The 5,207-nt window shown below is 38.3% G+C and overlaps 1 pseudogene; it reads left to right on the top strand.

The window, feature by feature from the left end:
- The first annotated feature begins 3,686 nt into the window (after positions 1-3,686).
- On the top strand, positions 3,687-3,836 carry LOC124504506 (uncharacterized; annotated as a pseudogene).
- The last annotated feature ends 1,371 nt before the right edge of the window (positions 3,837-5,207 follow it).

A 5,207-nucleotide genomic window follows, 5' to 3' on the forward strand; every position in this document is an offset into this window, starting at 1 on the left:
TTGGGAAGGAAACAGATATTCAGGTCCAGAAAGCAAAGAGAGCCCCAAACAAGATAAACTCAAGGAGGCTTATGCCAGAATATATAATAATTAAAATGTCAAAGATCAAAGATCAAAGATAAAGAGAATCTTAAAAACAGTAAAAGAAATGCAACTAGTTACATACAAGTGAAACTCCATAAGGCTATCTGCTGATTTTTCAGCAGAAACATTGCAAGTAGGAAGAGAGTGGCTGGATATATTCAAAGGAAAAATATGAAAAGGAAAAAGACTACAAACAAGAAGACTCTACCTGGCAAGATCATCATTCAGAACTGAAGGAGAGAGAAAGATTTTGTCAGAAAAACAAAAGTGAAAGGAGTTCATCACCATTAAACCAACCTTATAAGAAACATTAAATAAACCTTATAAGAAACATTAAAGGCCTTTACAATATAGAGCTTACAATATAGTGATTCAACACTTCATAGAACACCCAGTGCTCATCACAAGTGCACTCTTCAATCCTTCTTTAAGCAGGAAAGGCTGTTATTAGAAGAAAATTAGGAAAGAAAAGAGGTTCACAGGTAAAAATAAACATATAGTAAAGGTAGTAGATCAATCATTTATAAAGCTAGTATGGAGACTCAAAGGCAAAAGTAGTAAAATCAATTATATCTAAAAATGAGTTAAGGGATTTACAAAATAAATATTGCAAAAGATGACGTATACATAAAAAGTGGAGGCAGCAGTAAAAATGTAGTATTTTTTTTAAGTTTATTTTGAGAGAGAGAATGAGCAGGGGAGGGGCAGCAAGAGAGGTGGAAAGAGGATCTGAAGTGGGCTCCGTGCTGACAGCAGAGAGCCCAATGCAGGGCTTGAACCCGTGAGCCATGAAATCATGACCTGAGCAGAAGTCAGATGCTTAACTGACTGAGCCACTCAGGTGCCCCAAAATGTAGTATCTTTGGAATGTGTTTGAACTTAAGTGACCATCAACTTAATACAGACTGCTGTATACTTAGGATATTATATATGAACCTTAAGTAACTAGAAATTGTACAAAAAATAAAGAGAAAGGAATCCAAGCATAAACACCAAAGGAAGTCATCAATTTCAAGAGAACAGAGAATAATAAGGAGAACTACAAAAACGACTAGAAAACAATGAACAAAATAGCAATAAGCATATATCTATAAATAATTTTCTTCAAATTTTTTATTTGGAGAGAAAGTGGGGAGGGGCAGAGAAAGAGGGAGACAGAGGGAGACTGCCAAGCAGGTTCCACACTGTCAGAGCAGAGCCTGATGCAGGACTTGAGCTCATGAACCATGAGATCATGACCTGAGCAGAAGTCAGATGCTTAACAGACTGAGCCACCCAGGCCCCCTCAAAAAGTTCTTTTTGTGGGACTTGAACTCATGACCTTGAGATCAAGAAATGAGCTGAGATCAAGAGTCAGACGCTTAGGTCGGTTAAGCATCCGACTTCAGCTCAGGTCATGATCTCACAGTTTGTGAGCTCAAGTCCCATGTTGGGACTCTGTGCTGACAGCTCAGAGACTGGAGCCTGTTTCAGAGTCTGTCTCACTCTCTCTGGCCCTCCCCCACTCGTGCTCTGTCTCTGTCTCTCTCTCTCGAAAATAATTACACATTAAAAAATTTTTAAAAAGAAAAGAGAGTCAGATGTTGAAACAACTGTGCCACCTGGCTCCCCTCAATAATTACTTTAAACGTGAGTAGACTAGGGGTGCCAGGGTAGCTCAGTCAGTTAAGCGTCCAACTTCAGCTTAGGCCATGATCTCACGGTTCATGAGACAGGTCAGAGGCTGGAGCCTGCTTCAGATTCTGTATCTCCTTCTCTCTGCCCCTCCCCTGCTCGTACTCGGTCTCTCTCTCAAAAATAAATAAACATTAAAAAACTAATGAACGTGAATAGACTAAATGCTCCAGTCAAAAGACACAGGGCAGCTGAATGGATTGAAAAAGAAAAAAAAAAAAAAGACAAGGGGTGCCTGGGTGGCTCAGTTGGTGAAGCAAATTCTTTGTTTTGGCTCAGGTCGTGATCTCACAGTTCATGAATTTGAGCCCCATGTCAGGCTCCAAGCTGACAGTGCGGAGCCTGCTTGGGATTCTCTCTCTCCTTCTCTCTCTCTCTCTCTCTCTCTCTCTCCGCACCTGTCCTGCTCACTCAGTCTCTCTCTCAAAATAAATAAGTAAACTTAAAAAAAAAAACCCAAGACCCATCTATATGCTGCTTACAAGAAACTCACTTCAGATCTAAGGACACATAACACACTAAAAGTGAAAGGATATAAAAAGACATTCCTTGCAAATGGAAGTAAAAAAAAAGAAAAAGCCACAATAGCAATGCTTGTATCAGACAAAATAGACTTTAAAACAAAGGCTGCAACAAGAGACAAAAAGAGCATTACATAATGATAAAGGAATTAATCCAACAAGAGTGTGTAACAACTGTAAATATTTATGCACCCAGCATAGGAGGACCTACATATATAAAGCAAATATTAACAAACATAGAGGGAGACATTAACAATAACAGTAGGGAACTTTAACATCCCACTTACATCAATGGATAGATCATCCAGACAGAAAATCAATAAAGAAACAGTGTCTTTGAATAACACATTAGAGCAGACAGACTTTGCAGATACATACAGAACATTTTACCCAAACACAGAAAACACATTCTTTTCAAGTGCACATGGAACATTCTCCAAAACTGATCACATGTGAGACCACAAAACCAATCTCAATAAATTTAAGAAGACCGAAATCATATCAAGCATCTTTTCTGACCACAATGTTATGAAACTGGAAATCAATTACAGAGGACAAAATTGGAAAAAACACTAACATGTGAAGACTAAATAACAGGCTACTAAAACAAAAACAAAAAACAAAAAACAGGCTGCTCAACAACCATTGAGTCAAAGAAGTCAAAGAGGAAATTAAAAAATACCTGGAGATAAATGAAAATGGAAACAACAGTCCAAAGTCTATGAGACACAGCAAAAGCAATACTAAAAAAGAAGTTTATAATGATACAGGCCTACCTAAACAAACAAGAAAAACCTCAAACAATCTAACTCTCCACCTAAAGGAACTGGGAAAAGGACAAAGAAAGCCCAAAGTTAGTAGGAGGAAAAAAAAAATCAAGATTGGAGTGGAAATTAATAAAATAAAGAGAAAAACAATAGAAAAGATCAATGAAATCAAGAACTGGTTCTTTAAAAAAGAGAAACAAAATTGATAAACCTTTAGCAACAAAGAGAGAGGACTCAAATCAGAAATGAAAGAGGAAACAACCAATACCACAGAAATACAAAGGATTATAAAAGACTACTATAAAAAATTATATGCTAACAAATTGGACAAACTAGAAGAAATTGAGAAATTATTAGAAACCTATAATCTTCCAGTACAGAATGAAGAATAAGTAGAAAATCAGAACAAAACTGAATTGGTAATAAGCTCTTAACAAATCAAAGTTCAGAACCAATGATGGTTGTTCAAATCCCAACTTCTCCACTCACTAGCTGCTCACCCCCGAAAAAGTTACTTAACCACCCTACTCTTCATCTCTCTCCTCTGTAACAGACTATGATAATAGACTTACACCATGAGGTTGCTATGGGGATAAGCAAGTTAGTAGTCCTCTAGCACTTAGAATATTTGTCACTTATTATCGCTTCTCGGCCTTTTGGCTAAGATCAAGTGTAGAATATTTGTCACTTATTAAGTACTGAAAAAGTGCTAGTGTAACAGGATATTAAATTGGAAAATTTGGGATTTCAAGATTTCATGTTCTAGAATATACAACACATATGACATTCTAAAGTGATTTGCTAATCTGAGATGAAATATTTCAAAAGAAAAAAAAGCCCCAAATAAATAAATAACGGGCATACCATTCTTAAACTCTATGCCCACATTAGGATTGTATACAATTGGCAGAGTTGTTGGAAATTAGAGGGAGAGAGGATTTCTTTGGAAAGAGATATGCTATCAGTTCTCCTCAAGGGCAAGTGGTGAGGGTGCCGCCTCCTTCATCTGAAGCCTAGAGAGAGGGACTCAAACATGTCTATTGACTGCTGCCTGAAAAATCAAAAAGGCAAGCGAAGGGAAACCCAGCAGATGATTAGATGGACATGTGGCTGCATTGGAACTGGCCTGTGGATCAGATATGAACATGCCAAGGGGAGAAGCAGTGCCAGCTTATCTCATACCTTGCTTGATGGAATCCCCAATAGGAGTGAACAGGCTCCAAGGATTATTAAAAAAAAAAAAAAAATCCAGTTAGCAACTGTCAAGAAGATCAAATCACTTAAACTATGAAGACTATCAAGCTGGACTTAAATGTCTCCCTAACAATGCTACGTGTTAGGAGACAGTGGAACAATGCTGCCAAGACCCACAGAGGCAGCATCTGGAACCCAGGGTCCCTCCAGCTCTCCTTCTTGAGGAGTTCAGGGTTGACTCTGGTCAAGACTCTGCAGTGGTGAGTTACGTTCTCACCCACCACCTGCGCGCTCAGCCTGACCCCTTCCTTCCTCTTAAGGGGATGCCGGCTGGAGCCATGGGGACAGGAATGGGTGTAAGCAAGTTTTAATACCTATCCTCCTCAAACTCTCCCCTCCCCCATGCCCCTAAAATAGGAAAAAAAAATCTTCTAAGTTCATTCTATAAGGTCAGCATTACCCTGATACCAAAACCATACAAAGATACCACAAAAACAAAAACAAAACAAAACAAAACAAAAAACAGAAAACTACAGGCCAATATCCCTGATGAACATAGATGCAAAAGTTCTTAGCAAAATATTAGCAAATAGAATTCAACAATACATTAAAAGGACTATTCACTATAAACAAATGGAATTTATTCCAGGGATACAAGGATGGTTCAAATATCTGCAAATCAATCAATGTGATATACCATATTAAAATGAAGGGTAAAAACCATACCATTGGGGTGACTTGTGGCTCAGTTGATGAAGTGTCCAACTTCAGCTCAGGTCAGGATCTCATGGTTTGTGTGTTTGAGCCCCACATTGCACTATGCGCTGACAGCTTGGAGCCAGGAGAATGCTTTGATTCTCTGTCTCCCTCTCTCTCTGCCCCTCTCCTGCTTGTGTTTGCTTTCTCTCTCAAAAATATATTTTAAAGAAAGCCATATGATATCTCTATAGTTGCAAGGAAAGCATTT

The sequence above is a fragment of the Lynx rufus genome, unplaced genomic scaffold (genome assembly GCF_022079265.1).
Source record: "Lynx rufus isolate CCGP_SWC_20201006 ecotype Redwood Valley unplaced genomic scaffold, mLynRuf1.p SCAF_8, whole genome shotgun sequence".
Classification (NCBI taxonomy): Eukaryota; Metazoa; Chordata; class Mammalia; order Carnivora; family Felidae; genus Lynx; species Lynx rufus.